The following is a 12483-nucleotide window of genomic DNA, read 5'->3' as shown; positions in this document are numbered from 1 at the left end:
TAGGTTATAGAATTTACTTGCTGTCTTTTTACCTCTAGTGGACTTGACAATATGTAAACGAGAGGAGAAAAGCCGGGTGGGAAAACATAGCGCCATTGTTACAGAAAAACACTTTCCTGAACCTATTATATTTCCAGAGAAGTCACACGAGATGCTTTCTAAATAAAGGGAAAATAAGTCTGGTGAAAAATATTATTTAGTTGCAGTAAGCTTGCGACGTAGAAAACAATAATGATTGGTATACCAGAAGCTGCGGAAGAGAGTCTTGCAATAAAACATGATCAGGTTCGTAACGGAACGAACAATGGGTGTGAGCGGGGGTTGGGGGGACGGGGGCTAGATGTTGGAGGCAGAGGGTCGAATACAGAAGCGGCGGACAGTGGGTGAGGCGTGAGTCCCCGTGGACGCGCTGCGCTCGGCCGGCGAGTACGGAAACGCCACAAAAACTGGGCGCGGCTGCCTAATGCCCGACTTCCTCCTTACTTAGTCGGGCCGTCGCGTCGGCCTGATTGCTATGGCGCCCACGGCGTGGCCACTCTTGTGAGGGGCAGTGGGGAGAGGCGTCGCGCTGACCTCTGACCTCTGACCGTCACGCCCCCCACTCCTGGCTATGGAGTCATCCCTCTCACTGGCGTCCCATCCGGATTAGAGGAGTACGTCGAAGCATTGCAAAGGCGTGTTGCTTGAGAAGCGAACAAAATTTGGGGAACGGTAACAAAAAACTTTGAACGAGATACCACTGAGACTCGACGACATGGCGTCAAAGTGTGATAGGAGCACTCCTGTCCTTTAGGACGGGCAGCAACCTGAGACGGTCTGATGATGGAGTTACTCCGTGCACTGACTATCGGAAATTCGGTGCGATGAACGGCGGCTTTCATTAAATGTGCATGTTGTTATTGTTGTTGTTGTGGTCTTTAGTCCAGAGACTGGTTTGATGCAGCTCTCCATGCTACTCTATCCTGTGCAAGCTTCTTCATCTTCCAGTACCTACTGCATAACGTAATTCAATAATGCGGATAGGTCGGAAATCATTCCCTCACTGGCGGTGTACAGTGCTAATCACACGCTGCTCACCTCACTGGCCTCGATTACATACGAAGGCCTAACGTTGCAAGACGGCACGAAGTGAACCCAGCTCGTAGGCTACTGGCCAACTGCGACCTGCTGGACAGTTGTGGCTTACCTGTGAACACGACAGCATGCGAGTAGAAGGATCGACCTCTCTCCTCGGGTACGGCTCGGTCGGGATTCCCGTCGTGTCGGATTCAAGGAATACGTCGACGCCTTTCAAAGGCGTGCTGTCAGATTCGTAGCTGGTCGGTTCGATCAGTACTTAAGTGTTGGGAGCATATTTCTTGAGCTTGTATGGGTACCTAAGGGGGGGGGGGGGGGGAAGTAGACGACGAATGTGTGAAATGGTGTGGACCGAGTCTGGAGAACGAGCGCTTTCACAACTACTCTGCCGCCCCAGTACACGCGTTCCCCTCGCGCGACATCAGTGACGACAGTGCCAAGGTAGTGCAGAAGCGCGCAAGGAATCACCTTACCCTGATTCGAGGTGCAAATAGAATACGAAGGCAAATCCCTAACAGGTAACTGGGAAATGACATGTAGAAACTGCCCTCCGCCATGCACTGACAAGTTCCCAGCGAAGTTTGTGTATAGACCTCGTTTTCCTTTTCGACGACTTAACACTGAGCTCTCGCGTTTCCAGTCGAGTTCTTTGGAATGGCGTGACGTTCCAGTGACCGTGACGTTCTACCCAATTGGTAATGCGAGCTACACTCGCGGAAAGTTGCGCCATTTCGACGAACTCATTTGGCTGGAAGTGCGACAGCTTTGTATTTGTGTACATAGGTTTAAATATAGAAATTTTTGAAATTTTAAATATGTTGAAGGATATTGCTTCGATTATTTAGCCTAAATGGAATTACAGTGCAAAGAAGTCGAATTCTTGAAAGTAAGAAAAGGGGGCGAAATAGACTGAATACCAATAACACATTGGAAAAACGGACCGAATGAGTCACATATTGCAAAAGAACATTTTAAATAAATATCGGCATACGGAGCAATACGTAACTGTTGGTGAACTGCGTTATTACACACAAATATGAACCGAAAAGCTTATGTAAAAATAATATGAGGGCCTCTCTACTCACAACAACAGAATTAAAGAAATGTCACAGCTCTGAAAGAAAAACGACAGAGAAGAACAACGCGAAGTCACGGCAGGCACTAAAGTGCAGAAGCTGTACTTACATAGACCAGCACCCACTGCTTCGCTCGCGTGCAGTGCATGGTTTGCACGGATTGTTTTCCCTTCAATCAAATTTTTACGTTGTTTACAAACTGCTACACTTTCTAAACTTTCCACGCTAATTTCGGCTTTTTTTGGATGTACTTCTGATCAAAACGCGCTCTGGTAGCTGGAATCCAAGCTTTTTGTTAATCATGCCTTTTGTGTTTCCGTAGAAACTTTTATCCTCTAACCCATATTTCTTTATTCTGACCGAGAAGTGAGAGAGCAGTTTTCATAGAATTAATTGTAAATTTTTTAAATATATCTAACTATTTTCTTAAAAATTTTGATGCTCTATTTCATCCGCTTAGTCGATAAATTTCCAAAAACAGTAAAACATGTATTTCTTTAATTTCTAACACAGAAGCCAATTACAAATTTTCATATGTTTAGGGTTAAAAATGCTTTCATAATGAAATAATTCATAAAACGTTTCATCGCCTATTTCAGCCCCTTAACCGTTACGAAAATTAATTTTTAGTTTCTCGGTCAGAAATAAAACAAAACGTGTTTCAGTATTTTTGGAAATTTAACTTCCCTGAGGGTGACATAGTCGGTATAGTCGGTGTAAACTCACTATTTCACCCCCATAAGGGCTAAATTTCCAAAAGTACTGAAACACTTGTTTTTTCTTCCTGACCAAGAAACAAAATAGCAACTTTTGTACGTCTAGCTTCAAAATAGCATTGATAGCGACATATTTTCAGAAAAACTCAGTCTTAGATCGATATCCTCTCCATGTTTCTAGTTTCTATCCGCAGCGGTATGGGCTGGGCGATGGTGAGTCAGTCAGTTAGTCAGTCAGTCTGGACATTTGCCTTTTGTAGGCAGTTGAAAACTATTTCTGTAGTATTCTGTTAGATAACACCAATATCATCCGTTCCCTAAAAGCATCGGGCTCTCATGTACAAAACAGCTACTGACGTCTGATTACTTTACAAATGAGTTAATATGTTATATAGTTGACGATAAGGGTGTAAAACGTTTATGGCTGAAACCGCAAAACTCTATTCCTGTTGGTTTTATTACTTTCATATCATTCTCTGCATGAGTATAGTGTGGGTAAGTGTGCTCCGTTTTAATAAAAGCTAGTTTTTCACGGACTTCAGTGTTTATGAGGTATCTCGTGAACTGTGCTTCGTACAATGCTATAAGTTTGCAGGAACACTCACTGGTATACGTGGATACTGTCAGAAAAATGTGCTGCCAATAGAGTTAATAGTAAAGAAGTAATAAATTAAAACGTAATGCCTGATGTTGAAGTTCTACCAAATGGACAGTGAAAATGTAGAAATGGCCTTCATTATTTTGTATGGGTGTGAAATTACTTGAACTTACGCATGAAGTTCTCTCTAATTATCACATACCGGTTTTCCCAATTTGCCCGCAGCGAGTTGCGCTGCCTTTAGGCATGTACACCGCTTCTGACTTTGGTGCTTGGCTTAATGCGTTAAACTTGAAACGTAAGATTTTATCTCTTAGTTAGAGGACCATATTCACATTTTAAAATTTTGAATTTGATCAATAATATAAAGATGAAATATTGATAATCAAATTTTTGTGGACTGTGGCAGCCTTTAGAAGGGTAAACTGCAAAAGGGATTGGGTGATGTTGTTGCTGTGCCCTCTTGTAATGTTTTGTGGTTCGTGGCTGGATGAGGAGAGGCTGATATGATAGGTGGGCGGCCAGTTTCCTCTCACTACATCACAAAATGCGCACGTGGCTAAAATGCGCAATTGAGTACTTAACTTCAGTGATCTCCAGTCTGAAGTTCCGTGGTTAACAGCAATCAAATAACATGTACTGATTCTTGAACCTTGTCCGTGTCCTCATCACAACAACATACAATGACTATCGTTCCCTCACGGCTAGCTAACGTACGAGGCGACGACTGTCACAGTGCGACGTATTGAAGTGCAATGCGAACTGAGTCCCTGAGCGACGTACTGAGGTACTGAGGGACCGAGGGCTAAGGCAACTCGGTCGGCGGCGGTGGTCTACATCACGCGTTGTAGGCGCGTAGCCTGGGGGCGTGCCTCGGTCTTCTCTTCTCATAGCCGCGCCTACTTCAGCGCCTGCTATACAACGTTTCTTAGTGCCGACTGGTGTGCTGGCGAAGGCGTATGCCAGCACAGGTGACTGTGGTAGCCGGTTAGTAATATAGACAAGTGGCATGTAGTAACACTTAGCACTTTACTCTGTTATCACTTAATGGACAGCTTGTTTCACTACGTCGATCCGTTCTCTGCTTCCTTAACATTAGTTAGTGGTCTCTGAAGAGTTAAATAAAAAAGGATCCCATTAGTACTTGAGCACCACTCAAAAATATTTTATTTTAAAAAAAATGACTTGTAAGTAGCGCGAACAAGAAAAGCGTATTAAAATTCATTAAAAAAAAGCCCATGACGTGCTGCGTAAACACGCCGAAATTCCGGAAAGCCAAAACCATATTTTCACCTTAAGAAAACAATGAGTTTTTCGAATAAAAACATAAAAGTTACGTCCTGAGTGCAGATGAGTACCGATGAACATGAAAACATCAGTTCTGCAGAAGGACAAAAAAGTTTCCCACGAAAATTCAATATTGGGCTGATAATTTCAGTGACTCAAAATAACAAGCTTGCACACAATCACCCTCCGAAAATCATATCATATAGGCGATTTCTGCAATAGCGCTAAACTTGTATCTCTGTTCTCTGGTAAACTGCAAAACATCCCCAGAGGCGTTGGCCTGAGGTATTCTCGGCCTCCCACCACGCAGTACGTCAGCACTGGCACAGAGGCGCGTCTCTGAACTGGCAGAGTGCTCCACTGATTCTGGCTGAGGCACGCCTTTTTTCCCTACGACAGGTGCAAGAGCCGCCTGGCGTGCATGTTTTACCAAACAGGCACGCCTGCAGTGATGGAACAGTTTCTGCCAACCTGCAGACTATAGGACCCCTCATCAGGCACGATACTTGGTCAGCGTTTGTTGCCGAAATATCTACGGTCTTCTTTCTTTATTGTAATTTCACTCCTCTGCCCCATATGAGCAGTGGAGAGCTGGCAGTGGCACAGTCCACCGCTCTTCAGCCAAACTGGTTTACAAAATACATGAAAGCGGAACGTTTACTAAAAAGGGGGGGATCAATGGGGACTTAAAAACAAATTAAATGGAGAAGATGCGAGTTAGAATATACACTAATATGGGGACATGCAGAGGAGAACAGTTAAAAAGTCGACATAAAGTTAAAAGAACACAGCTGGCAATTTGTTGCGCACTTAAAATCATTGGAGTCAAAGTTAAAAAGTCGGTCACAGTATAAAAAATCACATGAACTCATGGACTATACAGGGTGGTCCATTGATAGTGACAGGGCCAAATGTCTCACGAAATAAGCATTAAACGAAACAACTACAAAGAACGAAACTCGTCTAGCTTGAATGGACAAACCAGATGGCTCTATGGTTGGCCCGCTAGATGGCGCTGCCATAGGTCGAACGGATATCAACTGCGTTTTTTAAAAAATAGGAACCCCCATTTTTTATTATATATTCGTGTAGTACGTAAAGAAATATGAATGTTTTAGTTGGACCACTTTTCTCGCTTTGTGACAGATCGCGCTGTAATAGTCACAAACGTATTAGTACGTGGTATCACGAAACATTCCGCCAGTGCGGACGGTATTTGCTTCGTGGTACATTACCCGTGTTAAAATGGACCGTTTACCAATTGCGGAAAAGGTCGATATCGTGTTGATGTATGGCTATTGTGATTAAAATGCCCAACGGGCGTGTGCTATTATGTATGCTGCTCGGTATCCTGGACGACATCATCCAAGTGTCCGGACCGTTAGCCGGATAGTTACGTTATTTAAGGAAACAGGAAGTGTTCAGCCACATGTGAAACGTCAACCACGACCTACAACAAATGATAATTCCCAAGTAGGTGTTTTAGCTGCTGTCGCGGCTAATATGCACATCAGTAGCAGACAAATTGCGCGAGAATCGGGAATCCCAAAAACGTCGGTGTTGAGAACGCTACATCAACATCGACTGCACCCGTACCATATTTCTATGCGGCAGGAATTGCATGGCGACGACTTTGAACGTCGTATACAGTTTTGCCACTGAGCACAAGAGAAATTACGGGACGATCACAGATTCTTTGCACGCGTTCTATTTAGCGACCAAGCGTCATTCACCAACAGCGGTAGCGTATACCGACATAATATGCACTATTGGGCAACGGAAAATCCAGGATGGCTGCGACAAGTGAAACATCAGCGACCTTGGCGGGTTGATTTATGGTGCAGCATTATGGGAAGAAGGATAATTGGCCCCTATTTTATCGATGGCAATCTAAATGGTGCAGTGTATGCTGATTTCCTACGTAATGTTCTACCAATGTTACTACAAGATGTTCCACTGCATGACAGAATGACCTCCAACATGATGGATGTCCGGCACATAGCTCGCGTGCGGTTGAAGCGGTATTGAATAGCGTATTTCATGACAGGTGGATTGGTCGTCAAAGCACCATACCATGGCCCGCACGTTCATCTGATCTGACGCCCCCGGATTTCTTTCTGTGGGGAAAGTTGAAGGATATTTGCTATCGTAATCCACCGACAACGCCTGACAACATGCGTCAGCGCATTGTCAATGCATGTGCGAACATTACAGAAAGCGAACTACTCGCTGTTGAGAGGAATGTCGTTACACGTACTGCCAAATGCATTGAGTTTGATGGACATCATTTTGAGCATTTATTGCATTAATGTGGTATTTACAGGTAATCACGCTGTAACAACATGCGTTCTCAGAAATAATAAGTTCACAAAGGTACATGTATCAAATTGGAACAACCGAAATAAAATGTTCAAACGTACCTACGTTCTGTATTTTAATTTAAACAACCTACCTGTTACCAACTGTTCGTCTAAAATTGTGAGCCATATGTTTGTGACCATTACAGCGCCATCTGTGACAAAGCGAAAAAAGTTGTCCAACTGAAACATTCATATTTCTTTATGTACTACACGAATATGTAATAAAAAATGGGGGTCCTATTGAAAAAAAAAAAACGCAGTTGATATCCATTTGACCTATGGCAGCACAATCTAGCGGGTCAACCGTAGTGGCATCTGGTTTTCCCCTTCAAGCTAGACAAGTTTCGTTCTTTGTAGTTTTTTCGTTTGACACTTATTTCATGAGATATTTGGCCCAGTCATGATTAATGGACCACCCTGTATATAGGTGGAGCACACAATTAAAACCACATCACTGTATAACGGCACCGAACGCAACACAAACGCAGCACACTTGATAATGAATACAAAAATCTGGGAGGATCTGCCAGGGGTCGGGGACAAGGGAAAAGGAAAAAGTAGGCAAGAAGGAGGGGAGGGAAAGAGGGATGAGGTGGGGGCCATGTCGAAAGGGGACTGGGGAGGGAAAGGATGGGAGAGGAAAACAGCTGAGGAGGGGGTGCAGGGGCTCAGGGGGTGGGGGGAAGGAGGAAAATCCACTCTGGGAGCAGGAGGGGACAGGAAAAGGGGGACCTAGGGGAGGGGGGCTGGGAAGAAGACCAGGCTGGAGTTGGTGGGAAGGGTAGATGTTATGGCGAAGTTCAACATCCAGGATGGATATTGCCCAGATGAAGGAGGGTGTGGAGGTGGAGAGAGGGAGGGATACAGCGATAGAGGCATGGCAATGGGCGGCGGGTTGGAGAGGAAGGAGGAAACCGATGGGTGGGGCAGGATCAAGCTTGCAGACAAGGATGTGGAGATGTTGGAGGAAAAGGAGGTGGTGGGGGAAGGGGATGAGTTGACACAGGAGTCGTGTGGGGGTGGGAAGGCAGATACAGAAGGCAAGGCGGAGTGCGTGGCATTCTAAGACTTGGAAGGGGGGGGGGGGATGCAGAGATCCAGGCAATGCTGGCATAACAGAGGATAGGACGGATGAGAGATTTGTAGGTGTGGAGGGTAGTGGCAGGATGCAATCCCCATGTCCAGCCACACAGGAGTTTCAGGAAGCACGGGCTGGAATGGGCTTTCTGGTGGATGGTCCAAGTGAGGTGACGGTCGAGGGTGAGGCAATATCTACAGCCCACATTAACTACATTTGAGAATATTTCTCAAATTTTTCTCATTATTCTTTGTTAAACAAAGAAAACGTTAACATCACTTCAAAGGTCAATTTTCGTACTACACACAAAAAAATATCGACTGAATTCTCCATACTGCAAGAAAAGCGAGCTGGCACTGTTTAGACCAGACCAGGCCTGGCTGAACAGCATTCTGTAGCCGTAGCCGCTGGCGCGGGGAGTGCGGAGGGGTTGTGTCAGGCGGGGCAAAAGGGCGGCCGCAGCCGGACGCCGACGCCGACGCCGCCGTTAGTGAATGTGTTTGTGTTGAAATTTTGTGCTGCTTAGCGTGAGATAATTTGTTATTGCGAAGTTTATAAGTCGAACCCCTTTTTCCGAACTTTTCTCGTGTAAACTGAAATTGCCAATGGTTAGTCTGTAAATTTCCTCCTTTCCTACTTTGGTATTAAAATCTCCTAAAACTACTTTTACGTTATGTCAATTTATTGAGTTGTACTGCAGAATTCTTCATTCATATCATTATCCTTATCTTCTGTGGGTGCATGTGCATTTAGAAATGTAATATCTAACCACTGAGTCTGAACTGTGATGTATGATATTCGATTATTGATATGTTTGAATTCCTTTATTGAGTCATTTATTGGTTTATGAATGCAGAATCCAATTCCAAATTCATGGCGTTGACCGCAATCTCCGTATATTATAGCCCCGTCTCCTATTGTCAGCGAGCCAGTTCCTTGCCATCTTACTGCTTGGCGAGCTACCAGTTGTACTCTGTATTTCTGTAGTTCATTTATTGGAATTTGGGCACATCCAGGGCGGTATAGACTTATGATATTCCGAGAAACAAAAGAGGAACCCTTGTAGCTTTGCTAACTTTTGTTCCAGTGTATTCTGTCCTGTTTCCGAGGCATGCGTTGAGTAAAAAGACATTTAAAAATGCCTGTGAACTTCGTGCATAGCTAGTCCTAGCCCTGGATGTGAAGGGATGCTCTTATGACAAAACGGCTGGCAGGGCCTTTCCCACGGTCGGTCGGGAGAAAAGCACGTTGCAAAGAGCGCGGTCGGGAAGCCGGTGGCCCCGCGTGGCTGCCGCCCTTCACCACGCGGTGCGGGGACGACCGTCTGGCTCGCCTCTGGCTGAGCTCCTGAGCCCGCAACAGGGACCGCTTACCTGCTTGCCGAGTTTGGGCGTTTGTACGGCCGTGACTAATTCTGGCTCTTTATCTTTCGCACACACTCATATATATGCCCTGCACCTGTGCTAGCTGAAACCAAATAGCTTACACAAGTAATGCTGCAGTCGAAATTCCAGGTACGCGTAACTTCGGAATGAACCACAAATCCAGCTGATTAATGATAAATAATTCTGACATATCCTTTATGATCAGTAGTGGTACCCAACACAAATGAGTTAAGTTTTGATGAATTAATTTCTTTTTTATTCGTCAACGGAATGCAGAACAACTAAAACTGGCACTTCAAACAGTTAGCGTACACACGGTGAGGTACCTAAGACCCAAAATATATCCAGAATGAGTAAATATATCGAGGTGCGCTTTTCACAGAGCTACAGTGGACAATACCGCGTATTGCCTTACGCTGGCAAGTAATTTTTGTCGTTTATAGTCGCCGAATTACGACACTAACCTTTTCTTGTAATGGTTCTATATTTGTTTCTCTGTGGCATCTCCAGAAACCTTTTAAGGAAACTATTGCCGCGCAGGATTAGCTGAGCGTTCTAAGGTGCTGCAGTCACGGTCTGTGCGGCTGGTCCCGGCGGAGGTTCGAGTCCTCTCTCGGGCATGGGTGTGTGTGTGTGTTTGTCCTCAGGATAATTTAGATTAAGTAGTGTGTAAGCTTAGGGACTTATGAGCTTAGAAGTTTAGTCCAATAGGATAAAAAAAAAGGAAACTATTCTACCAAATGTAAACAAGCACGTAACTCAGGTACGGTTCGCTTGTTTACTGTCGCGGCTGAACAAGTCAAAAAATTTTGATGTTGAGCAATGCTGCACCCTATAAAGTGCCTCTGGAGAAACAATACTGCACGTTCAATTACTTCAAGAGTTAACGGATGCACAGAGACGTGTTATAAGGCGTTTGATGCCCCCGAAAGTCCTCGGCATTTCCTAATTAAATGGAAATAAAGTCCCATGCTTCTTGACAGAGCGTAGGGGAACGATGCGAGAGACCCGCACCGCCGTACTAGGCAAGGTCCTAGTGGAGGTGGTTTGCCGTTGCTTCCTCCGATCATAATGGGGATGAATGATGACGATAAAGACGACACAACAGCACCCAGTCATTTCGGGGAATCTAACCCGGGAACCCGGGCGTGGGAAGCGAGAACGCTACCACACGGCCACGAGCTGCGGACCCACTGGGATGCATTCCAACATCTGAGACGGCAGCATATCGTAGGAATTGGAGATACTTGCGTGTATTTAGATTCCTGTCAATAAAACAGGGACCGATGATGCGGGTCTTGCAAAACACGCATCAGACATTAATACAACACAGCATTGTTTTTATCCACTTCGTTGAGTGAGCGTGGATTTTCAGTTGACTATTACTGCAAATTGCGAAGATTGACTTCTCTGAGGTTTGTAAACGATGCTTTTTCCTTAAACAAAAGTTTACATAGGTATGCCGCATCACATTACACCTTCCGGAAGTCACTGCCGTGATGCTGTAGATGCTGATGAAATGCGATGAACACTCGTTTGGTCGACCCTGTCGTACTTCCGGGATACATCTGAGTGACATTTGCATTTTGTGTTGTGTTGCAGCAATGTTAGTTTCATTTCTTTCATCAGCTGCTCTCCTGCTTTCTTGCCGTATTTTATCCTACGCACTAACAGTTTACAGAAATTGTTTACAATGTTTTGAAAGACAGATCGTGAGTGCCTGGTAAGAACTGGATATCGTTCAGCGTACAGCCGCACCGATGCTGTAATAGTTTGGCCAAATTCGCCATAAACGATATTCACTTCTTCAACTGTCGCGTACATTGTGAACGTGTGAACAGCTTTACGAGCGAGTTATGTGATTGCTGCAACACCAGAAAACAGACTGATGGACTTGAAGCGCACCGGTAAACACAAGAATCCTACCCGAGTTACGTGTCTGCGTGCAGATGTGTAGGGGTCAGGGTACGGAGCGGCCGCTTGTCACTCACTTGATGTCGTTCCAGTGGCTCAAGCAGACAGAGGCGTGTCACGGTAGCGCTGCGCCAGCTCGGAACGATGCTGTCGTGAGCACTCCAAACTACTGATAATTTTGCGAAAATGTTCCACAATTCAAACTAGGAGCAACCTGTACGTCACTAATACATGCCGATTGCAGCGCTTCTCTTCGTCGGCCATTTTCTGATATCACAGGACAATCCAAACCCTTTGGTTGATTTATAAACCATGTTACTACATATCAGCCGCTCATGCGCTTAACACTTATTGTAAAGGGAAGATATTTAACCGCACGAATTCAAATCGACATTGCCTATTCATAAGGATCGTCTTCCCGAGCTCTTTTCAGTGATCGGTTCACGTTCTGACACAGTTACATAATTGGGTGTAAGTTAAACATAGGCTGTTTATTAATTGGCGACCCGGGCACAAAGAGTGACAACATGTACCTCCGTATCAGCATCCGGTGACGCCTGAGGGCTGAGGATGACGCGGCGGCCGGTGGCTACCGCTGGGCCTTCGAGGCCAGTTCGGACGCTGTTTGTTTTTATTAGTTAGCGACGCGAGACCGCATCTGACGCAGCTATCGTCCGACAGCTTGACTGTAATTATTGCTCAGTTCGTTACTAATTTTGAAGGGGCTATGTAACAATGTTCTGTGCCGAAGTAAATTCTGCAGTGCAATTGTCGTTCGAGCGACGATGCACTTGTGCCGCTGTCACGATCTCCCAGATATATTTGGAATTCTAGTAGTACGTTCCTGTGATTTACAACGTAATATATGAATTATTGGTCGTAGCCATTCTTTTATCCAACAAGTAGCGAACTCTGCCAGCTTCGCTGCGCTCGTCTTCGACCACACTCCACCACTTCAGCGCTCTGTAGAATCGCAGCTGGCTGCCCAAGCA

The 12483-nt window shown here is 45.1% G+C and overlaps 1 protein-coding gene across 3 annotated transcripts in view; it reads left to right on the top strand.

Moving 5' to 3' along the window:
• The window catches only part of LOC124545731 (NAD(+) hydrolase sarm1), an 875530-nt gene that overhangs the window by 414688 nt on the left and 448359 nt on the right, over window positions 1-12483 (top strand). The window lies entirely within an intron of this gene.

Source organism: Schistocerca americana, chromosome 1 (assembly GCF_021461395.2).
Source record: "Schistocerca americana isolate TAMUIC-IGC-003095 chromosome 1, iqSchAmer2.1, whole genome shotgun sequence".
Taxonomy (NCBI): Eukaryota; Metazoa; Arthropoda; class Insecta; order Orthoptera; family Acrididae; genus Schistocerca; species Schistocerca americana.
This window is presented reverse-complemented; position numbering and strand designations above follow the sequence as displayed.